Raw genomic sequence first — 25,842 nt, 5'->3', positions numbered from 1 at the left:
CTTGAAGATGCCACAAATATCACCACTACAATGTCTGTGGAGGCAGCATTACCAGAAAGAAGATCCGAGAAAAAGTAGATGGCAAGTGAACTTGCAAGCGATGAGGCCTGTACATTTTCAACAGAAGAACAATTCAGGCATGAGATTAACATGGTTTTTGACAGAATACTAACAGAACTGCATACAAGACTTGAAAACACCAAAAGACTAAACACAGGTTTTTCTTTTCTTGGTGGTGCAAAATTGATGAAAATGGGTAGCTCAGACTTAACGGTGGCTGCAGAACATTTGGCAAAAAAATATTCAGAGGACTTAAATGTTGACGGATTTAAATGTGAACTTGAAACATTCAGAGATCAAACTCATAATTTTTCTAAAAATACAGAACAAATGAGCTGCCTAGATCTATTATCTGTGATTTACACAAATGATTTACAGGATGCATTTCCTAATTTGTGTATAGTGTTAAGAATGTAAGCCACTCTACTAACAACATCAGCATCCTGTAAGAGAAGTTTTAGCAAAATGAAGCTTATAAAAACCTATCTCAGGTCAGCAATGTATCAGGAGCGTTTATCAAGCCCGGCTATATTGTCTGTTGAAAGAGATGTGGCAAATACCATAAATTATGATGATACAGTGAGAAGTTTTGCAGGAAAAAAAGCCAGAAAAGTTCACTTTTAGGTGAAGTGAACTAGTTATCTGCCTTTTCTCCTAAGGACATGATGCTCTAGCAAGAGAATTTACTTTTCATATATCTCTGCTTTGCATCTGCTGAGGATTCTTTTGGGTGTCAGAAACTTGCCTTGGCTAACCAATAAATGTTATTTTTCGAGAATAAAGAATTTGAATCTATTTTCTTTATTTTGGTAGTGGGCTTCCATTGTTGGAGTTTAAATTTCCTCCATCATTGTGAGTTCCCTACCATATTTGTCTTACCGGAATATTGACAGCTTGAGCTTGCAATAGCTCTTGTTTTAGGAGAGCCCACCCTTCACTTGCTCCTCTCCCTTCCAGTATTTTTTTGCTATTAAATGACTCTCATCATGCCTCTGAGTTCCTTAAACTCTGTCTTCCTAATATCTAACATGCATGTCTGCCTATGAACTCCCTTAGCTCCTTACAACAAAAGGAATTCTAGGAGGAATGCTTAGCTAATGATGGATAAGATAATGTAAAAGTGTTATTATTAACAATTCATAGAAGTCAACACAATTTATTCTGTTAAAAGAGTTGTTTATTATATATCTATATTAAAAACATTGATCATATATGTATATATAAAGAAAAAATATAAGGGGTGCCATTTTTCACTTCCCCCCCCCTCAAAAAATATGTAGATCCGGCCCTGCCATCACCTCACGTGATCTGGGCACTATACTTCTGTTGACACAGCTTAAAATTGCATTTGCCTTCTTAGCTACAGCATCATGTTGCTGACTCATGTTCAGCATATGATTTACTAAGACCCCTAGATCCTTTTCACATGTACTACTGCCAAGACAAGTCTCCCTCATCCTGTAAGTGTGCCTTTGATTTTTCCTACCTAACTGCAGAACTTTAGATTTATCTCTGCTGAAACTCATTTTGTTATAGACCAGTTTTCCAGCCTGTCAAGATCATCTTGAATCTTGATTCTGTCTTATACTGTTTTTGCAACCCCTCTCAATTTAGTATCAACTGCAAATTTATTCTTTCACCGAAGTCATTTATAAAGATGTTGAACAACACAGGGCCCAGGACAGATTCCTGAGGCACTTCACTTGTCACTCCTTTCCAAGAAGATGAGGAACCATTCATAAGCATTCTTTGGGCGTGATCTGTCAACCAGTTACAAATCCACCTAATAGTAGTAGGATCCAAATCACATTTGATCAACTTGTCAACAAGACAACCCTGACTTCGGTCACCAGCCTCCACGCTGATTCAGCTCCTAAAAAATCTCTGTGGCAAATCATTTTCCTGATCATTCTGTTCTGTACCCAAAATTCTGTTCTGTAACCCAAAATTAAGGAAATCAAAATAATAATTAATTCCAATCTACAAAATGACAATGACAATGATGGTGGTGGTGTGTGGAGGCTATGCATAGTAGTTCCTCTCTTAATAAAAAACAAAGTATCTTTAGTAATTGAACCTGAGTTGTGTTATATCCAACACAAATGAAAGGAAGTTCCGGCAAGAAATTACTTTAAAGAGAGGACAATATTGGTGTCAAAAGAACAATGGCCACAGATTCCTTATTCTGAAAGAAGGCGTCCAGTGGGAGGAATGTAGTTCAAGACATAAATCACTATCTCAGGTCTTGCCAGATATGTAATGAGTTCAGTGCACAAAAGCCTTATACCCCGGCTAAAAGAAAAGGAGCTTTTTAGTCTGGTCAACACAAAAATCCATTTGGCTTGGTACCAGTTCCATCAAGCCATTCAGCTTAGATTAATCATATTTGCCCGTAGACTCAAAGACAAAATGAAAACGAGAATTTTGTGTTGTGATGACATTTGTTTTGCACTGTGGATTCCAGTTGTTTAATGTTGTGCTTTTCAAAATATGAGATGGGGTCTCCCTACAGAAATCTGAATGTTTATCAGGGAGGTACTAGGAGCGTGTGTAGGTTTTTTTCTTCAATTTTAGCTTTCATTAACAACATTAATTCATATTTCATTCTTTTGGATGGAATTGTGTTTTATTTTTTGTGCATATTATTTTAAAGAGAAACACAGCCAGGGTGTAACTTTTTTGTGGGGGAGGGATATAATATTAATAATATTAACAAGAACAACAACAACAATAATAATCTGGCTAGAAAGAACTCCTTCCACATAGCATGTTATTTTCATCAACATTGTGGAAGGTCAGTTTGCTCTCTTCATGTGTCCTTGTGCCAATTACTTCTCTGTCCCTGTGAGTTGTTGGCTCTGAAAACAAAGCCCCAACACACACAGTGAACAGTTCCTTTCAAGATTGTCCATCAGCATGCTCACTGCAAGTCATGCTGATTTGTGAGTTGGTGGAGGGAGGCTGGTGGCAGCATCTGTTCTGACTTACAGCATGTTCTAAAATGCCCAAGAACTGGATGGCTTTAAGTCCTTTGCTTGTCGGCATTAATCAAGCATAAAAGCAAGTGACAAGCAGATTTTGCTGATTTAATGAATAATTCCAGCTCATTTGGTCCATCTAATTCAAACTATTACAATGGAATTGGAACTGACTGCTGACTGTCCCTGCTTATCTTTGTCAATATCTTTAGATACAGGTCAATGCAGGTAATCAGGATGCAGGGAAGTTCAACACCTAGTGGAGTCTTTCATATTCTATCTCTATATCCATTTCACTTACCAAGCACCTTTTGCCCTTGTCATTACCAAGTATGAAGCAATTAGCTGCAAAAAAACAAACCTCTCAACAATGTGGTTCATAAAATTATCCCTTTGGATTTTTTTCCTACCACCTTCTGTAGAAGATGACAACTCCATGGATCTATGGTGGCCAAGCCACTAAGTGTTTGTTGCTGAGAATTAATCTACAATGAACTAGGCCAACAAGCAAAATGAACAAGCTAGAGACATATTGATCTGGTTGGAAATAGCCTTGTGATTGATCCTGATCAATGTGGTTATTTCCTGATAGCTAGAAAATGATTAGCAAATGCCTTCAAAAGCAATAGAGAGATGAGCTGCTAAGCTCCAGGAAGGCTGCATGGAATCGTGGTGTGTGTGTGTTTTAAAACAAACATTAAACTTCAAGGATAGAAGGGTAAATTTATAGACCCAAGGCAAAGCACTTAATTTATCAACTAAAAGGCACTTTGTGGTTATCAGTCTTTCCCTGCATCAAAAGAGAAATACGATTGTCCCTGAAAAATTAAACACTTAGGACAATCCAGCACGGATTGTGACAGGGAAGGAGGAAAGGCTAGAAACTGGTTTTCCAGCTACAGTGAGGGCATTCCTTTTCACTTGATGTGTTCTCCACTACAAGAAACACATTCTATAAGATACAGCCTTGGCTTTTGACACTTATCTGGAGTGGTTACCAATGTTTGTTCATAAAAACAGCTCTCCACTACAAGCATAAATTTGTCTTGATAGAATATACTTCCTACAAGGACAGAACCAGTTGAGATGGAAAGATCATTTGTGTGTCTGCTTCACTCACACATAAAGCATTGAGTAAGTAGGAGGCCTTTAGCAATATAAAAGCCACAGACAGATGTTTGGGGGGAGAGGGCATTCTGTATCTCTACCAGGTTTTCCAATGGAAAAAATGGAAATGTAGGGAGCAGTGAAAAAAACTTCTATGAATGTTTTCTCTTTTTGGACCATGTGAAGTTCTTTTAAAAATAAGTGTGAAAATAGGTAGTAGTAGTAGTAGTAGTAGTAGTAGTAGTAGTAGTAGTAGTAACTGCACTTATATACCACTCTTCTAGACAGATTAGTGCCTCACCCAGAGCAGTTAACAAGTTGGTGTTATTATTATCCCTACAATACAGTCGGGGAGTTGAGGCTGAGAGGACAGGCTTACCCAAGGCCACTTACTGAGTTCATGGCAGTAGAATGCAGATTCACAGACAACCACTTAACCACTGAGCTACAGCAGCACAGCAGGTATTACAAAGGTTTTTATGTCAGACAATCCACAGCAGTAGAGAAGTATAATTCTGTGTATATTGTAGACACATACAATATATCTGGTGGTGGTAGAAAGTGCCATCAAATCATAGCTGATTTATGGCAACCTCTAGAGGGTTTTTCAAGCCAAGAGACTAACAGAGGCAGCTTGCCATTGCCTGCCTCTGCATAGCAACCCTAATCTTTGGAGGTATCCCATCCAATTACTAACGAAAGCCAACCCTGCTTAGCTTCCAAGATCGAGCAAGATTGGGCTACCCTGGACTATCCAGGTCAGGATACAATATTTCTAAGAATATGGTTATTGTTTAAGTGTGATGAATGATTAGACATGTGGGTATGAACAGCATTACGAATGGAAAAAAACGACGAACAGCCTGTTCGTCTGTTCACGAACAAGCCATTTGCGAGGTTCCATTGTAAACGAATAAGTGGTCATTGCAAGCCTTGTTCATTGCCTTCGCCAGCTGTTGGTCAAGCCAGACAGTCTGGGGGCTTTCAGTTAATTCCCCTGGCAACGGCAGGGACTGAACTCTGTCTGAACTCCTTCTGGCTTTCCTTCTGGCTTTAACCCTTCAAAGTACTTCCAGCAGAGAGCCCTGTTTTTGGCACTGTGAAGAGAAAATGACAACAAAGGGAATGACCCATGGATCATGCCTTTCCTGGGGTGCAATCTCTCTGAAACTTGGGGGGTCTTCAGAGGACACTGAGGACTATGTCCCCTGCAAATTTGGTGGGTATTGGACATTGAGAAGTTCAGTTTGTAACCCCTCAAAGTAGCTTCCACCAGAGAGTCCCAGTTTTCCCACTGTGAAGGGAAAATGACAGCAAAGATGGGGGGGACACATGGATCATGCCTTTTCTGGGGTGCAATCTCTCTGAAACTTGGGGACGGGGGTCTTCGGAGGACAGTGAGGACTATGTCTCCTGCAAATTCGGTGGGTATTGGACATTGGGAAGGTCAGTTTGTGGGGTGTTTAAAGGGCCCTGCCCCTTACACGTGGCAGGAAAGTCAATAATAATCTCGCGAGGCAGCTGACGCTTCGTTGCATATTTTGAAGATGTCCGACGGACTTCCAGAATATCGCTTTTTAACTCTTCTTTAGTTGCCTTTGCGAATGACGCCAAAAGTTCCAACACCAGATCCTTTAAATTTTCACTTTCCTCCTCCTCCACATTCTGTAAACACAATACCGTCTGAGCACGATCCACTTGTAGTCCTATCAGTTGATTCTCCAAAAGCTTTACTTCTTTGTTTGTAGCTCTCATGAGTGTTGCATTTTCACGAGTAGATTTCTCTGCCTCGAGCGCTACATCTTTAGTGGTTTTCACTTCATTTTCAACTGAACCAACCCTTTGTCCAATTTCATTTAGCCTATCAACAAAGGGCTTCATAGCTTCAACGACCGACCGTTTAACCACCTCTTCAAGAGTCTCTCCCTTCCCCTGCAACGCAGCCGAAACCGATTTGCCCACAGCAGGGCTCTTTAACTCCCACCAATCCTTCGCATACGCTTAAAGTAACAGAAGGGATCCGCTTAATTACAGGTTTTCACCTTAAATCTGCTTGTTGCCGTTCTCCATGGCCCGGCAGCACGCGATGTGCTGCGCAAGTCTGCTGGCCTCCATAGGAGCAGATGGGCTATTTACCCCCTGGATCAACTTCAGGGGGCTCTTCCCGCAGCGCTCCGGACCCTGACCCCCTCACTGGGAGTCCTGGGGGTTAACCCTCGCAGGTCAACCACCCGGTCAGGCTGCTCGGCCGCTTCCTCCCGGACCTGCGGAGAGGAGCGTCTGACATGGCCGGGAAAACGAAACCGAATCAGTTTATATTACTTTCAATGTTACAAATGTTAACTCTTGTGTCCAAACATGCTGCTTGACCCTCCCCACCGCAATTATGTGTTTTGTTCTGAGGCCAAAAATAGAGAAATCATGGCTTCAAAAAGTCCACAGTTTAAAAAATACTTATTCAACAGTAAAAGGAACATATGGTAGAGGGGTATGAATCTTTCCTTTTCCAGTTCCTATCTTTACCTACTTGCAGTTGATTGCTCCGATATTGTTCTACATTCCCAATTCTGATGCCAGAAATGAAGAAAGGGACAAATGAAACTCCCCTATACTCAGACTATTGGTCTATGAGGATCAGTATTGTCTATTCTTTTTTTAATAATATATTTTTTATTTTTAAAAAAGAACTAATAATAGGAGGGGATACAGAAAGGAAAAAAGGGATTTTATTTTATTTTTATTTACATCATTTATAGTCCACCTTTCTCAGTGAGACTCAAGCATAATTGTGAAAAATCAGAAATAATTATAAATAACAGAATAAGTAAAATACAAAGTTATTTCTCACCAACATTCCCTTCATCAATTTTTAAGACACTATTTATGAGTTACAATTATACTTACTTATATTAGGGTACATTTATATTCAATATTTTAAGTTACAAATTTCATAACTAATCAGTTTTACAACTACATCATTAGTTTCATCATTGCTACATATTCAATATTATATAGTTTCACTTCTACTTAGCCAATATAACTTTTAACAAAAGGATAATATATATACATAAGGATAATATATACTATATATATACATAAGGGAAGTCTATTATAAAAAAAATAATGTTTCTGTTCAAAAACCTACTTTTTACCAACAACAACAACATTTCTATTCAAGATTTTTCATTTGGGACTAATTCTCATTCTGTTTTTACATTGCTGAGATTTGTCTCCTGCTTGCATATGCACATTCCATCTCTCCTCTTCTTATACAAGATCCCGTTTCAGTTCAACAGGATCTTGTATAAGGACCGGTCCACCCGTTAGATGGCTTTGCTCTACCTGGACTCCTCCTTCCCTTCATTACACCCTCAAGCAGATTGCAACAACGGACTGACCATGGACTAAATATTCTTATGAATGATATTCATTGCTTGTATGAGTGAATAGCCTTTGCGCTTGGGCTGCTTATGCACACAGCACTTTAGAGAATCACTGCAATATTGACTAATTGGTAATGTATATCGTCCATGGGAGGTTTGTATTGTTATATGAATTGTATCAGTTATTTATGCTGCTTTGGATGGGTTGTTGCGTGTCTCATTGCAAGAAGAACACACAAAAATTCTTTATAAATTGTATTTAATGGTATACTACAATTTTTGTGAGTAGTAATTTTCTAGACTTTGTAGTTAGTTTTCACGCATTTTTGGTGATAACTCTGCTTTATCGTGATACTCTCGGTTTGGGTATACTATTAAATAACAAGCTGGAGTAGGTTTGAACTCTGTTTGTGTAGTACAGATGGGAAAATATATACTAGTTAGGCTCAATAATTATATTAATTTCTATTTTAATATTGACAAAGGTTATGTTTTTTGCGCTCTGTATTTTAACAACCCTTGTAACACAAAGTTTTATATTTGTCTTGATTTTCCCCCTTCTTCCCCTTTTTTCTTTCTGTACTCCTTTTTTGCTTTAATAAAATAAAAATTATTTTAAAAAAGAGGTGGTTTGCCATTGCCTGCCCTTGCAACCCTGGTCTTTCCTGGAGATCTCCCATCCAATTATTAAGCAAGGCCAACCTTGCTTAGCTTTTGAGATCTGACATGATCAGGCTTGCCTTGAATATACTAATGTGCAGAGTTTTTTTTCTGGGAAAAGAGGTGGTGGAACTCAGTGGGTTGCCAGCACAGAAGGTAACTCTTGGTGGGAGGTAGTGCCCCTGGTACCACATGTGTGTGTGTGCGCACATGTGCGCACGCTCCCAGGGCTGCACAATGACATCACTTTGGGTCAGCTGGAACAAGGGAGGAGTTTTTTAAAGTTTAAATGACCCTCAGTGAAAATGGTCACATGGCTGGTGGCCCCACCACCTGATCTCCAGACAGAGGGGAGTTTAGATTGCCCTCTGCGCCACAGTGGCACAGAGGGCAATCTAAACTCCCCTCTGTCTGGAGATCAGGGGGCGGGGCCACCAGCCATGTGACCATTTTCAAGAGGTGCCGAAACTCCGTTCCACCGCATTCCCCCTGAAAAGAAAGCCCTGCTAATGTGCAAATTACACTGAAAAAATAAATAGATTTTTATGGGGAAAATGCAATGCAAGAAACAGAAAATAGCACCACACGGTTTCCGTTTGTACAAGGGACAAACAAAAAGGGGGGGATGAAACATCAGAAATAAGAAATTCAAAATCCTCCCTAGCTAGGGGGATCTAGCCTACTTAAAGCCTAAGGATTCCCCATTGCTTTCCTCTCCAATCAACTGCCCCAACCCTTGCACTCACAAGTGTCACTTTTCCACTAACGTGCTTCTTGCACATTTTAATAGCCAATTTGAATTCTGCAATCATGGTGTTGTTTAAAATTCCAGTTTCTTCCAGGTATTGAGCTGTAACAATTAATGCCACAAATTGATGGGCATAATCTAGCAACCCCATTCTGAAAGCCTCTGCACCATCAAAGTAAGTGTCAGGGCTGGCACTTATTCTTCTGCCGTTTTATGAGAGTAACCCAAAAATCTTTATCAATAATAGATTCAGTGATGTTTCAACATCAATGGTATATAGATAGGCATAGTTTGCTTCATATTTCTGGAACTCCCTTCCCCTGAAGGTCTGGTAAATTTTTGCTTGAATACATTTTTGAAGTAATATAAGATCTTTCTATATTAACAGGTACTTGGTTATGGTAGTAGTTGGTCATAGGACCGTGCACTTAAAAGCATGGTGGGTTTTTCATTTTTGCTGTTATCATATTGTGGTTCCATATCATGATCCTCTAAAATAAAGCAAGAGTTAAGTTCAAATACTCATGTTTCAATTCAGTTCAACTCAAATAAACACATATATAAATAACAGGGTTGCAACTGATAAGATACCCAGCAGGACCAATTTACACATCTTGTTCTCTCAGCTGGTGCATTTTAGGTAATGGAACTAGGTCAGATAAACATCAGTACTTCTTTTATCTTACACCTTCAGACTCAATTCTAATAACATCTACTGCATGAATATTATATGTTTCCCAATTAGTAAGAGAGTAGAGCCAGTAGGAACCAATCAGTTCCTATGTCCTCTATGATAATATTTTAAATTATTTTGGTGCTATTAGCTGCACTGGGTCAGGGAAATAGCTAAATAGAATAAATGAATGAATGAATAAATAAACAAACAATTAGTGGGCCACCAAGACATATTGGATAGCCATTTCCTGAAAAAAAATTCTTGTTTCTGCTGTTATTAAAATGGTACGTTAAGTGTCTTAGGCAGGAATTGTCCATATCTTCTGCTGGTTACATTTTCTTTGATGAATTATTGTAACCTGAGGACATAGACATGGGCCTGAAAAGGTCATCCAGTCTCTCTTGCATTCAGCTCTTGCCCTTGTAAATCTGATTGAGATAATCCACTGAGTGGAGAATGCCTTCCTTTTGAAGGCAGTGGTTCCCCCCCCCCCCCGCCTTTAAGAAGTAGTTATAAGATCACTGTTGATGAAAGCATCCTTACCCAATTATCATCCAGCCTCATTTCTTCTATTCCTGAGCAAGATGGCAAAGGCAGGACAGCTCCAGGGACCCTTGGCTAAAACTGATTACCTTCATCCTTACCTGTCAAGCTTCAGCTCTGGTTACAGACAAGAAATTAGTTTTTTTCACTGCAACCAGGAGATAACGGGAGAATCACCCTGTTTATTCAGCTGGATCTTTCGGTGATTTTTGATACCATCAGCTATGATAGTTTTGTGAAGGTGGTGGCAGGAAGTATTGTCTTGCAATGATTCCATTCCTACCTCATACAAAGAGTCCACAAGGTGATGTTGGGGACTGATGCTCTGTCTCATGGGACTGAGTTGCCTGTTCAGTGCTTCAAGGCTTGATCATGACCTCTGTGGCTTTAAATATCAATATGAAACTGCTGGGGAAGGTGGGCCAGACGTAGGGGATGGGATGACATTAGTATGCTGGTGATACCCAGCTCTGTTTCTCTATTATATTTGTACCAGGTAAAGCGAAGGAACTGGTATCAGGGCAGAACTGGACAGTAAACAAACTACAGTTATTCCAGCATAGAGATGCTGATAGAGGATGGTTGGCTTGCTGGCTCTGGTTGGGACTGCATTTGCCTGAAGTTGGATCATACATGTAGCCTAAGGGTATCCCTGGATCTAACCTGCTTCTGGAAATTCAGTGCAGTAGCAGCCCTTGCCAAAAGTACTTTTTGTCAATGTCAATTTATATATCAGCAGCAGACACTCCTAGGAAAGATGACTTGCCTATTATTCTACAAGCCTTGGCTACTGCAACATGCTCTATGTAAAATGGATTTTAAAGACAGTGCCTTCTCAGAAGTGGCCCCCATTTTATGGAACTGTCCAAAGATCCTCCATTGATCCACTCAATTATAGTCTTTATGGGGTTAATGAAATACTCTATTCCAGAAATCCGATGGAAATTAAATCTAGCCTGGACCATTTTGTGACTTTATTGTAATTTTAAGAGGAATTATACTACATTTTTAAAAGCCCTTGCTGATATTTATTTTGGGTTTTTATCATATCATTAAATTTGACCAATGAAATTCATTTTTCTTTTCTTTTTTAAAGGTAGCTTTCCTAAGGGCTTTTTATAACCATGCTGATAGGATATAAGTTTTAAAAATAAAAAAAGCAAACGCGACACATAACAACAGCCTTAGGCATGCACTAGTTAACCAGAAAGCAGGCTGAACAGATGCTAGTTGAAAGAGCACCAGCTGAAAGCTTTATTTCTTTGGAGGGAGGAGAGGGTTTAACTAAACAAACAGGTTATGCAAGGCTAAGCTGATTGGCAAGTAACTCTGCTACAATCGCTGCTTCTTTTTCTCTCTCTCTCTCTCCCTTTAGCACACCAAATTGTCCTGCTTCACACTACCCTGTAAGTGTTCCTTTCAAGAGATGATATCATGATGATTGAAACCACCCAGAATTTACACTGGGAAGCTATCAAGACGCAAGCTGCCCTCCTTTGCCAGATCTCCATGTGCATGTTCACAATGGACAGGGCCACCTGAAAAATCATACGCCCCATGAATATGTTTTGCCACATAAATCTGATTAAGGCACTAGCGGAGAGAGACAGATGGCAGGCTTAAAGTTAGGTGAAAAACAGCTTAATCTCCATCTGCACTGACATTTCCTAATATCTCTCTGTAACTCCAACACCCTGATGATCTCGAATGGGCATTTGTGTTCACACATGACTCCAAGGTTCTGACATTTGGGAGAGACTTTGTAAACTATGATATATACTTGGGTAATGTACTGGAATACTTTGGAATCAAGGAGTATGCTGAGAAGTTCAACAACCTTGGCTCTTGCCTAGCTCGTTATTCAGCCCCTATATTTTACAGTTGGATCCTTATTAATATCCATAGAATGCCTCAGACCCTCCTGAACTCCAGATTCCTTTTAAAAATGATGTGTGGACCATGAAAAGATAATTATGTGAGTATCGGGGCAATAGACAGAAAGAAACAGGCCTTCAAAGTCAGATTTTAGTTCCAGGCAATGTTAAATACAGACATTAGAAAAGCACAGCAGGATCTATCATTAGGGAGGGTGGAGCAGACCATCTCAAGCACTAGTTTTTGGGATATCATGCAAAGACAGAAAACTGTCACTTTCACAGATGTTTGCCTCAGGAATAAAAATATGTTGGGCTATCTCTGAGGCAATTGCAGATTTAGCATACTGCTGCACTTCTGTTAAACAGATATAATTTGGGTTGCTCTTGGACAGAGAATTCTGTACTCTGGCTTAATCTCTTGTCATTTCTCAGTACCACGCAGAGCCAATAGTAGGAGATGCCAGCTGGATCCAGAAAACCAGTAGTGGAAGATGCTGGCAGATGAAGATTTTTTTCCCATGTTCCTCTCCTCTCAGCAATCCCTTTTGACTCCAGGAAAGATTACTCCTAGAATGGTAGAACCTACATGGGCTAACAATTACATGAACTGGGGGTTACATGGAGGAGGAGGAAGAGGGTGAAATTGCCCTTCTTCCCTCAGCAGAGTTGCATTTTCAGGAGAGAGAAAGAAGAAAGCAATTTCACGTCTTCCCCCTCCTCATGAGAGCCACATGGTTGTTTCTTTACAGAGATCCTGCAACTCAGAGCCAAACTACAAGTGACGTCTTACACAGGTTGGACACTAGTCGGCTTCCCTCAAGTTTTGATGGGAAATGTAGGCGCCCTGGTTTTACAGCTTGGCTCTCCATTACAGCTGCAAGACCAGGATGCCTACATTTCCCATCAAAACTTGAGGGAAGCCGACTAGTGTCCAACCTGTGTAAGATGTCACTTGTAGTTTGGCTCTCAGAGAATCAAAAGAGATTGCTTTGAATATGGGGAAAATGCATATTCTGCTGATCCAAGCCACTGCCTTTATTAACATGGTATACCCATTAATGTAAGATGGAGCATTTAATATTTTTAGCATGGGAACCTCTTTCTACAGAGTGTATCTACCGCTACTTAATATCTGATGGCTGTGATCTGGATTTTATGTTTCTTTGTTTCCGTGGGCAAGGAAAGGGCAAATTAAGACAGAAAAATAAATTGGGTTTAATTCAAAACAAAGTTATATCCTGGCTCTTCAGACGCTGATGGTTAAGGAAATAAAATATAGAAATAAACAAACAAATAAAATAAGTAGGATGGACATAAAATACATAATAAGCAAAGCAGGAAAGACATTCGTTCATAACTTTTCAAATCCAGCCAATTAAATCATGGATGAAACAATTTAATTTCTATGCAGTTTTTATTCTTTAGAAGACAAACATTTTGCGTAGATTTGTACCTGTAAAAAGAGCTTGGATATCAGGGATGAGAGCCATTAGAAGAAAGGAGGAGCCCTTTGGGGGAGGGGCTGTGGCATACTGAAGGTCCCAGGTTCAATCTCCAGCATCTCCAGTTGGTTCTTAGGTAGGTTCAATCCCTGGCCGCCGCCTCCCACCATCCACTGGGCTACGTGGAGGTAGAAAGTTTACTCTGGATTGTGGGGAGGCAAGAAACTGTTGCCCACTGTCCTAATCTCTTATGGGCAAGGCATGACACAGCAGCACCCACTCTCCTGACCAGGGCCGGTGCATCCATGGAGGTGGGTCCAGCAGCTGTCTCGAGTGCTGAGGTACCGGAGGGGGCACTAGGGGCAGGGGCTCATGCTGTGGAGCTGGCAGTAGTAGCACTGGTGGCTGAGCAGGAGCGCTGGGAAGCCGCCCGTACACTGCCCCGGCCGCCTGCCGCACCTGGCCCGCAGCTGCTGCACCTGGCCAGGAGCACATGCTGGTGGTGGCAGCACGGGGTAGTCTGAGCAGGCAGCCTTCCAGCCCTCCTGCTCAGTTGCCCCATGCTGCTGCCGCTGCTGCCTGCACACAGCTGCGGGCCAGGCACAGCACGCGGCTGGGGCAGCATGGGAGGGCTGGGAGGCCACCTGCATCCCATCCCAGCTGCCTGCTGCACCAATGGGGCCAGCTTGCAGCACATGCTGCATGATGACATCACACACAGTGATGTCATCACGCAGTCCAGGTGCACAGCCACAGCCCTGAAGCTGCCCTCGGCCTCAGGTGCCAGAAATTCTGGCACCGGCCCTGCTCCTGACTCTCACTCCACTGGGCCACAGGGAAGCAAGAAACCACCACCACCCTCCTTGTGACCCAGAGGATGGGCAAGGGTGGCTTTTCTGCATGACACATTTATGAGAAGAAAATCAAAGAAAGGAAACAGAATTAAATCTTTGGATCACTTCACCGGTTAAGTCATCACCAGACATTCCAGCCTTGTTCTAACTAATGCAGTCTTTTTCAGAACAGCCTTCAATCGAGGAGGGATACCATTTTATTTTTGAGACTGTAGGGTTAATACTGTTTGGCATGCAGACCACACTTTGGAAGCTTCTGAGTTTCTGTTGAGGAGAAGTGCCTGGGGTCTTTTGAAAAGGCAAACTGGTTTATCTGATCTCGCACCTGTATGCCAGCTGGAATCTCTTTGAAAGCTGTATTGAGCTACCATCTAAAAAGGAGAAGGAAATGGGGGGGTCTGGAAACTGCTCAGGCTCCTCTTTTTGATCTCTCATTCCTTGAAGAAGACTCTTTATGTAAAATATTAAGCATGAATTAGAGAAATGAAAGTGGACAAAGGCAGTTTCCATCTCCCCTTAGAAGCAAGTGACCAGCATGCCACGGACAAAATGGAGATGAATTAAAATTGAAATTGGAACTGCACTGTAAATCTAGGAAAAAAACATGGCAGGCATTTTAAAAGTCCATTCTCATAAAAAATATGGGACCTGATTCCCCAGCTGCCAGCTACCTTCTGCATAGAATTTTGCTATGTTCTATAGAACCATGCCAATAAAAGTGAAGCTACATCTACACAGAATAAAGTAAGAATATACCACTTCACATTGTAGGTGGGGCGGGACATTATTTGAGAACTTCCCACATAAAAAAAAATAGTCTAGCACAATAGAGCCCAACATTCCCAATATTATGGTAGTTTTACTCACTGGATAGTGTTTTACATAGCAGAACAATTTTTAAATTGACTCTGCTGCTGTATGAAATGTGACACTGACCCTTATAAGACCTCAAGAGTCCACCGCCTCATTTCCATCTCATTCTACTGTCTCTGTTGAAGTACTCTTTATAGGTGAGGAAGATATGAGAGAACATTTCATAGCTACAGACATGCCTCAAGTTGTCTATTTTTTTTTCCAAAAAGTGTGGTTTCTGAGGGAAAACATGTTTTTTTTTAAAAAAATTATTATATTAGACAGGTTACAGATATAGACAAAAGATATAAAATACATTATCAATCTAAGTCCCCTCATCTTGCCTCCAAAGACATATAAAACCCTTCACCATCAACTGACAACATTTTCAGTGTAATTCATCTAATTCTGAACCTGGTCCCCTTACAGATAAAAGAGAGAGAGAGAGAGAGAGAGAGAGAATGGGGCCAGGTATACAGAGAAGACATTTTTTCTATGATCCTGTGGAAACTCCAAGGCTTACAAAAGAGAGAAAGAGAAACAATAAAAACATAAACATCTTGAATAAAACATAACTTCTTAAAGATATTTGAGGATGTTTATGTACTTTTAAACTATTTGCCTGTTTTTTGGAGCCTAACCAATGGTCCCAACTAGACATGGGCACGAACTGCAAAAAACCAAACCATGCAGTTTGTGGTTCATGGCATTTTCATGAACCAGGAACTTCCACAAACTGGGGCAAGTTCACGAACCAATTTGTGGTTCGTTGGGTTTAAATGCCCCTTTCTGGATGCTTAGCAGCAGCAAGGAAAGGAGCATTTAAACCTGCGGATCAGCTGTGTGTCGGAGAGATCCCTGACAGGCAGCTGATCCGCGGGTTTAAATGCTCCTTTCCCTGCCACTTTGCAATGGCACAGAAAGGGGCATTGCTGTTTTAAAACAAATGAAATGAACCAGTAGACCAGTTCATGGAAGTTCGTGGAAACGAGCTTCTATGAACCACTGGTTCGCAAACCACGAACCAAGCTAGTTCATGGGGTTTTTTTGGTTTGTATTCAGGTTCGTGCTCATCTCTAGTCCCAACATCCCCCCATGGGTCAGTAATGACTTGGTGCTTGCACAGGGGACTACCTTTATCTTTTACCCTAACCAATGGTCAACAAAAATGCACTTACTGTAGCTAGAAGACTTACATTACAACATTGGAAATGCTCATCTCCCATAATTCAATGGATGGAGTACCTTACAACTTTTATCAATATTCAGATGTATGACATATAGACAACAATTGTGGATGGACTTATTTTTTAGATATTTGGAAATCTTTTTCTGGATATTTATGTGTTGATTTCTCACTACTGTTGTCATATATTATTTCTAGTATGCATGAGGCTTGTTTTTTTATTTTCAAATAAAATAAGAATTGGGGAGAAAATTAAAAATTGCAGGACCTCAGCTGCCATTTTGCAAAAGGATGGGGCAGACACCCTTTGTTGCATGAGTCGGGTGGCTGGGCAAGGGTGGAAATGCAAGAACTACTACTACTACCTCATATGAGTGAGCCAGTCAGGCAGGCAAGTGGGTGGGTAGACAAGGACCGGGAGCTGCTGCCACCCCTCCCCTCTGCCACCTCCACATGAGTGAAATGGGCTGGTAGGCTGGTAGGCCACTGGGGGAGCCACCACTGCCCCCTTCCTCTGACGGTGGTCCTAGATCCACACGTTATTATATACTGTGCTACTGTAATCATTCACCTCCTATATTTTCCGGTGCATGCAAGAAATCCAGGCAGTGAATGATTATAATAGCATGATATTTGATGATGTGTGGAGCCTTCCTCTGCCTAAACAGGCCTTGTACTATTTTTCCTCCAACAAAGCTTTACCTGCTGTCATTCCAGTTCTACCACTGCTCCTGTCATCTTCATTCTTTTTGCTACTGAGTCCTTGTCTTCTACTAGTCAAATGTCACCACAGATCGCATGTGAGCTTAAGCCAGTTCCCCGTACAAGGGACCACTTGGGGCACCAGGGCAAAAGAAGTGCTGCACAGCTGTTGTTTTGATAACTGCCCCTGTGATGGCACAGCATCCATATTGATAAAATGCTAAGGCACAGTGTTAGATATCACAACATAGAATGAGCATTTTACCACAGGGATGTTAATACCTGACAGGAAACCCATCTCTCACTAACATGGGTTTAGGGGTATCCAGTACTTGGTACCACTTCCCCCAAGGGCCAAGAATAGCTTGTTTCCACTAACTGAGGAACTGGGACCATGGGACCATGGAGGCCTGCAGCCTCCCCACTGCCTCGTTTGCCCACTGGTGTCAGGGCTGAGGAATTCCTCAACCTCGACATCAGCAAGGCGAATGGAGCGCCCGCCGGGGAGGTTGCAGGCTTAAGCTTGCAGCCTCCCTGCTGCCTCATTTACCCGCCGGCTCCCCCCTCCCCCTCCCCCTCGTTCCTCAACCCCAACATCAGCAAGGCGAACGGAGCACCTGGCAGGAGGAGGTGCAGATTTAAGCCTGCAGCTTCCCCACTGCCTCATTTGCCCACTGGTGTCGGGGCCGAGGAGTTCCTCGACCCTGACATCAGTGGGTGAATGGAGCACCCAGCGGGGGGAGGCGCAGGCTTAAGCCTCCAGCCTCCCCACCACCTCGTTTGCCCGCCAGTGTCAGGACTGAAGAGTTCTTCGACCCTGACATCGGTGGGCGAATGGAGCGCCCAGCAGGGAGGTTGCAGGCTTAAGCCTGCAGCCTCCCTGCTGCCTCGTTTGCCTGCTGGTGTTGAGGCCGAGGAGCTCCTCAACCCCAACATCGGCGGGCGAACGGAGCACCCAGTGGGGGAAGGTGCAGGCTTAAGCCTGCAGCCTCCTCACTACCTCATTCGCCCACCACTGATGGGGCCAAGGAGTTTACTGGCCCCAAAAGTGGTGCCCACACTCAGCCGCTCATTGGGGAAGCCCATAACGAGCAGCTGATTCAGGGCTTTAAATGCTCCTTTCCCTGCTGCTCACAGCAGTATTTTACCTGAATCAGATTCCCAAAGCACACACCCCTAATCAGGCACCTTTTTTCGTATTGTGAGTGCAACTAAATGTGATCTCTCATATCTATTTCTTTTTGGAGTTGGACAGTCTTCCATCACCTAACTTCCCAAGATCCATCTGCTTGCCCTGTCCCTTTCTAGGATGGATGCAGCTCAGCCAATAGTAGCCAGGAACCTTTCAACCCCCTTCTTTCCACAGTGTTAGGCTAGTTCTGCCAGTCATTATTTATACCCTTATCAGACTTCCTATAATAGAAACATGCAATATCCTATGTTGTAATTTGTTGTTGGAGTCAATAAAAAGATGGTACAATAAAGTTCTTAGTGCATCTACAATATAGATGTGTGCGCTTTAAAAATGTAAAACGAACTCTCCCTTGTTTAATTCATAGAGAGGCCACCAGAATGAAGAAAAATACACACTTTTTAAATGAAGCTGTTAGCAGTCAGACCCCTTCTCCTATTGAGGGGCAGGTTATGGATAAGAAATCCTAAACACCCTTCCTCATATAGCATAAATGTGAGATACTGCCTGAGTTAAAGTGAAACAAAATGAATGCCATCTGGGTAAGAACCTAGAGATATATTTCACAAGGGGAGTAAGAATGGCTGACTGACTAATGGCCCCCTCCCAGAGAGACACATAATTTAGGACAGGGGGTCTTTTACGAGACTCCTGACTAATCTCATACACACTGTGCCTCACTTCCCCTCACCCATGTACTCTGATTGAGCACTACCTAACATTATTCATCAAGCCTGGTAGGTTTTCCTATCCAGTATTGAAAGAGTCATCAAGCACCATGTACACCTATAGTCCACATCAGCTAGACCCATTAAGCCTCTTCCAACTAGATATGGGCACGAACCAGAAAAAATGAACCATGGGGTTCGTGGTTCATGGGGTTTCCACGAACCACGAACTGGCACAGAACTGGCCCAGTTACGAACCAGTTCGTGCTTCATGGTTCGTGGGGTTTAAATGCCCCTTTCTGGCAGGAAAAGCATTTAATAGTTTAAAGGGCTCTTTCCTGCAGCTTGCAAGGGGCAAGAAACATTAAACTATCGGCTGGCAGGCGGGGAAATCCCCCCCTGCCCCCTGCCAGCTGATTGTTTAAAGGGACCTGCCACTTGCAAGGCAGGGCCCTTTAAATGGCCCAAACCTGAGCCTCCAGCCCCTAGCCCCCAGCCCCTCACCCCCAAGCCCCAGCCCCCCACTTACCTTCCCTCTGATGCTGGGGTGGTGGAGCGGAGGAGGCAGCGGAGGAGGAGGAAAAGGGCCCTCCTGCCCCTCAAATGAGCCAAATGAACCAGTAGTCCAGTTTGTAGAAGTTTGTGGCAACAAGCTTCCACGAACCCTGGTTCGTGAACCCCAAACCAGGCTGCTTCATGGGGTTTTTTGGTTCATATTTAGGTTCATGCCCATCTCTACTCCCAACCCATCATCTACCTCAGGAAAACCCATTAAGTCATTGTTTTTGAGGTGAAGATGTTAGCTTGTCCCAGGGCACAATTTGCCCTGTATCTGGACTCCTTAGCCACCAGTGACTGTGTGTGTATATCTTTGGATCTGAACACACACACACCCAAATCTATTTAGGCTTTCTCTTCTTCTCCATGAAATGCTGGCTATTTTGCTGCTGCCTCCGCAGACCTCTGTCTTCAAGACTGGTAACTATAGCCTTCCCCAAAACTGCTTCATCCTCCTTTTCCTCCCTGATTTTCTCTTAGTTATTTGTGCTATGTGCAATTTTCGTATGTTTGCCCTTTTCTTTCTCTTTTACTAAAACCCTTTCTGGTTGAACATATGACTGGTTCATTTTGAGAGTTTTCTTAAGGGAATGATCCCTAACATAGGTGGAGAATCCCAATTACCCCCTCTTGTTTGTCTCCTTTAAGCTAATTCTCCCAACTAATTAGGAGACTGCCTATTTGGGTAACAAATCCAGCAATATAAAAATGAGATAAAAGGCCACACATTTTGTTGTCATATACAGGATTTCTTTTGTAAAAATTACCTGGATTTTTTTATACCCACTGTTGTTGGCTGTTATTGTTCAATAAAATCCAATGCAAATAAATCATGTTTTACAAATGGATCAATACCATGTATAAGGAGCATTAAACACTTAACATCATGAATAGGAAAGCTTACCAGATCTCAAGGGGAAGAAGGGGGATTATAAAGTAAACACTGGAAATATCTCGTAATACTGTTGGACTCGTTTCAGCCTGTAATGCTTGATCAATGACATCTAGGAAAGTGCCTTTATCACAGCATCTCTCTATTGACTCCAACAACCAATTACAATACAACCATTTCCAATATGTAAGATACAGCCTGCTCCTACATATAGAAAGTCTGATGCAAAGCAATGTTCAATTGATTTGACAGGAATGTTGTGCAATAGGCATATCAACAGATATATGTCAGAATCTATTCACAAATATTTATCAGAAATTCAAGGGAGTTTAAGGCTCTCTAGACTAGTGAGCACCATGATATCGCTGGCCTGAGCAGTTAACAGCAGAGAGCAAGCTACACAATCATCTGCTGCTATGGAATAAAAGTGAACATTTTGAGTAAGAACCGAAAGCCTGAATTTGCTTGAGAAGCAAGTGCAGACAGTTAGAAATTGTAATTTTTCTTAGACAGACCATAAAGCTAGTAAGGCTGGTGGGAATGGTGGAATTCACTGCTGAATGCTCCCCCTTCAACCACCCCTCCCCAACAAAGTAGTATCATGGTAAGGCCACAATACTTTTAAAAAGATTAGACAAAGATGGAAGTGAGTGAGTGAGTGAGTGAGTGAGTGAGTGAGTGAGTGAGTGAGTGAGTGAGTGAGTGAGTGAGTGAGTGAGTGAGTTGTACTCTGTCTTTCTCCTCAATGGGAACCCAAAGCAGCTCACATTGTTCTCTTCTCCTCCATTTTATCCTTGCAACAATCTTGTTTTGTTTTATTTTTATTGACAGTTTTAAACAAATAAAAAGAATAGAGAAAAAGCATATAAGAGAGGAAAAGGTATGAATAAATACCAATTTTCTCTGTGAAAGATATATAAGTATTGCATATTATACACCAACTCCAAAACTACCATGAGTAAATACTTCCCTTTTCCCTCTAAACTTTGGCAATTTTCACACACCAACTCATGGCATGAAGCATCTTCCTAGCACGATTTCCCAGCATGATCCCATTTAATGGCGCCTTTTCTGACATCATCATGCCAATAAAGAGGATCATGCCAAAAAAACTGCACTAGGAAGATGCTTCATGCCGTGAGTTTTGTACAATTTTCTGGAGGGTTACGCGCGTGAGTGTGAAAACGGCCATTTGTTCTACCTTCTAATCATCAAAAGCACAAACCATCAGTTCATTTCTTTCTGTTTCTCACAAAAAGTTTATAAGGGGTTTCCAGGTAACAATATATTTGTCTAATGTCTTTTCTCTGATCAAAGATGTACGTTTGGCCATCTATACAAACTCCATCATTTTCACTGCCAATCCTGTGTAGCAGGTAATATCATAGCATATAACAGTAGCTTCTAGCTGTTTATCCATTAATCCCAACAAAAAATCCTCTGGTTTCATTTGTATATTAGTCTTTAAAATCTTCTGGATAATTAAATGTACATGTCCACCATAGGTGATAAATTGTCCCCTCCTGCAGTTCATATTTCCAACATCTATTCTAAACATTGCTAATTTTTCTAGTGACATATGCCACCAATATATCATTTTGTAAACATTTTTTTCAGGCTAGAACTTGATGTAAATTTAAGACCATTCAGCCATATATTCTCTCATAATTCAAGTTGTGTTATGTGTGTGTTCTGTGCTGTCAAGTCACTTCTGACCTATGGCAATCCTATGAATGAGAGACCTCCAAAATGTCCTATCATTAACAGACTTGCTCAGATTCTGCAAACTGGAGGACGTGGCTTCTTTTACTGAGTCAAGCCATCTCATAGTCAAAGTTTTTTGCCCATTTTATCATACATTTATCACAACAATCTTGTGAAGTAGATTATGCTGAAAAGGTGTGACTGGCCTCAGGTCGCCAAGTGAACTTCCATGAGAGAGTGGGATTCAAACCTGAGCCTCTCAGATCCTAGTCTGATATTCAAACCAGTATGCCATGCTGGCTCCACATCCGTAGAACCTCCATATTCAGAGACAGTGTAACTCCTAGTACCAAAGGACAGGTAACTGCATACCTCCCATAATGAAAAGGTCTGTGATGAAAGAAACCTAAATTGTCCCTCTAAAATGAAAGATCAGAAATGATGATCTCAGTCTCAATATCTCTCTTCATGTGAAACCAAAGAAGTCTACAGCTATACCATTTTCCAAAGAAATATCTCTCAAAAACACACACTCTTAATTTTACTGTTATTAGGGGTCATGTTGAGATTTTTGATTCAGGTAACTAATTTCAGTCTTTAGTCTCTTGTGGGAAGTTATTTGGTGAAACACAAATACAAATTATCAACCACTGTTAACAAATTGTAAGAGAATCAAAGAAAGGGCTGGGAAAAGTGAGCTAAAACTTCATTCTTTTAAAATATTTGTTTAGGGATTCATTTTAAAGATTAGTTTCCTTTGCTTGCAGTCTTTATCAGAATTCACTGTCCTAATGTCTGCTGAATGGAACGTGTTGATGTTGTTAATTAGAATCCAGGGTCACAGTCCAAAGTAGGACATGGTTACTAATTTGACTCACTGAATTCTATGGTCTTGTCTTCTTATTGAAATTTGCACACTTGTCAGCGACACCCAGCAAGCTTAGCAGCACTGCTGGGATCATGTGATTTTTCTTGATCACCGTTACAAGGCAGAAAAGATGGAACAAGTCACACCAATTACTCTTCCTGACTTTAAAGTATCCAAATTTATGAGCAGCTGTCAGATACTATGGTTTAATTTTTCCTACTGAAAAGGGATAAACTACTCTATTTTTATATATGCAATGCACATCAATCACATGTCTATCTCCGAAAACCTATACTAGCCCATATTTTAATTTCAAATGTTGCCTCCACAACCAAGCAAACACAATTTGCTTTGTCTATATTTTTTAATATATAGTGTGCTCCACCCACCAGTTGGAATGCAGAACTCTTTACATACTAATAATGTAATAAAATGCACCAAAATTATGTGGAGAGTTGCTAGGCTACCACCTTGTATGCATCACTTTTTTAAAAAGGTTGTATGAAACCTGTTTTCAGAAACATCAAGAAGAGGGTAAAGGAAAAGCTACACAATTTTATTTATTTAGGTTTAAGTTAGATACACTGCCTTTCTTTTTAAAAGACATGTAAGCCTGAACATGCTATTACAGCAATTAAAATATTAATTAAAGCAGCAGTATACATAAAACTTCTAGAAGCATCAAACAACACCAGTAACACAATATACAGAAAACCTAAGGAAGTCACTATAGTATGAGTGGACTGGGAGAGACCTGAGTTCATATCTCAGGTAGCCATGAAACTTGCTAGATTTTTTTTCTAACCTACCTAACTGGGCTGTTGTGAGAATAAAATGGAGGAGCTGAAAACCTTATATGCCACCCTGAGCAATTTGGAGAAAGGTGGGATAAAAATGCATGAAAGGGAGGAGGAAAGAAAAATAACAGAAACTCCATTAACTGCCTGAGGATGATATAGTACCAGATAAAGCTCTATCTGGTTTAAAAGCCAGTGAGGTATCATGTTTAGAATCTGGGAGACTCCTGTTTGAATCCACAATATGCCATGGAAGTGCATTGTGTGACCTTGGGCCAACCATCCACTCTCACTGTAACCTAATTTGCAGGGTCATTGAAAGGAGAGGGGAACTATGCAAGCAACTTGGGGTTCCCATTGGGAAGAAAGTTGGGATATAAATGAAGTAAATAAATAACGATAGACATCCCCCACCCCCAACTTCAGAGGAGAATGTGGAGAAGGGCCTCTGATGATGATCTCCATTTCCAGGAAGGGCCAAATGGGCCAAGGCAGCCCGTTATATGCTTTAATCCTGAAACATTCAGGGTTTTAAAGGTGTATGCCACCACTTTGTCTTGCACCTGGCAGTAATCTGGAAGACAATGTAGATCTTTAAGCATTGGTAGCAAGATGTATTCATTAAGACATGTCCCAGATAAATGCTTGGCTGATGTGTATTTGTGAAGACTTTTTAAAGAGAGATATAGAGAGAGCACTTTACAGTAACCTAGTCTGGACATTATGAAGGATTGACTTACTGTGACAGGGTCATCTTTCTTAGGGAGGGGTTCAAGATGGTAGAAGGCCTTCTGAGCTACGGCTACTAGTTTTGTAATGCAAGGAAACTAGGGGAAAATCTGCTGAAGCTCTATTAAATAACAAAACCCTCTAGAAATTTTAAAGGCGAAAAGGAAGGAATGAACATGGATCCATGCCATGGTAACATTGAGACTAGAGTATTGTAACACACTCTACACATGTCTCCTGTTTAAATCAACTCAGAGACTCGAGTTGGTGCAAAATACCACAGCTTCAGGAGCTAGTTGGAACGTGCATATTAACCCATTCTGCAGTCACTTCATTGCCTTCCCATCAGTTACAAGGCTCAATTCAAAGTATTGACTATCACATACCAAGCCCTTGGTGACATTGGTCCTTCATCTGCAGGACCACCTCTCTCCCAATGTTTCGCCATGGCAGCTTCACTCATCTGAGCAGGGCCTTCTGTAGGAGCCACTCTTCAAATGGGCAAAATCAAGAGCTGCCTCCCCCCCCCACACACACACATTCTGTGCTGTGGCCCCCACCGTATGGAATGGCCTGCCTGCTGAGGTCAGGAGGGCTCCCACTGTTCTGGCTTTCCACAAACTGTGAAAAACTAGATAATTAATGAGGGCTTTTTTCATGAGTAGGGGGGCTATGTGGTAAGGAAATAAGTCAAAGAGATGCATTGGTAAAGACATAGGAACTGTAGATTATACTATTGTATAATGTCTGTTCATTGCTGTACATTTATTATTTATTTATTTTACTTCATTTATATCCTGCCTTTCTCCCCAATGGGGAGCTCAAGCTTACATCATTTTCCTCTGCTCCATTTTTCCTTACAACAAACCCTGTAAGGTAGGTTAGTGACTGGTCCAAGCCCCAACAAGCTTCTGTGGCAGAGCAGGGAATCAAACCTGGATCACTCAGATCTTAGTCTGCCACTCTAGCCACTATACCACACTGTCTCTCAAGAAGATATGTCCCTGGTGGGTGGTTTCTGCACAGCTTAATGCAACATGTCTAATTACCTATGCTTTGTTTCAGCATTGTTTCAGCTCTGAATTAGATTTCTGCTTATTTTCAGATTTCTGCAAATTTTGCATTCGCATATCCTATTGCATTGTGTATTGAATGTCCCAGCTGTTGATCCCATTGACTTACACTGTGCAATCTGCCTTGGGTCTCAGTGAGAAAGGTGGATTATAAATAATGTAAATAAATAAATAAAATATATGGAAAGCGGAGGTGTCTCACTGCGAGACCTAGTACAACAAAATCTTCATCTCCAGCTGACTTCAAATGTGAGATTGCAGCCAACAGAGTAAAATTGCAGATGCAAATCTGA

This window comes from Eublepharis macularius, chromosome 5 (genome assembly GCF_028583425.1).
Source record: "Eublepharis macularius isolate TG4126 chromosome 5, MPM_Emac_v1.0, whole genome shotgun sequence".
NCBI lineage: Eukaryota > Metazoa > Chordata > Lepidosauria > Squamata > Eublepharidae > Eublepharis > Eublepharis macularius.
Note: the sequence above shows the minus strand (reverse complement) of the source record.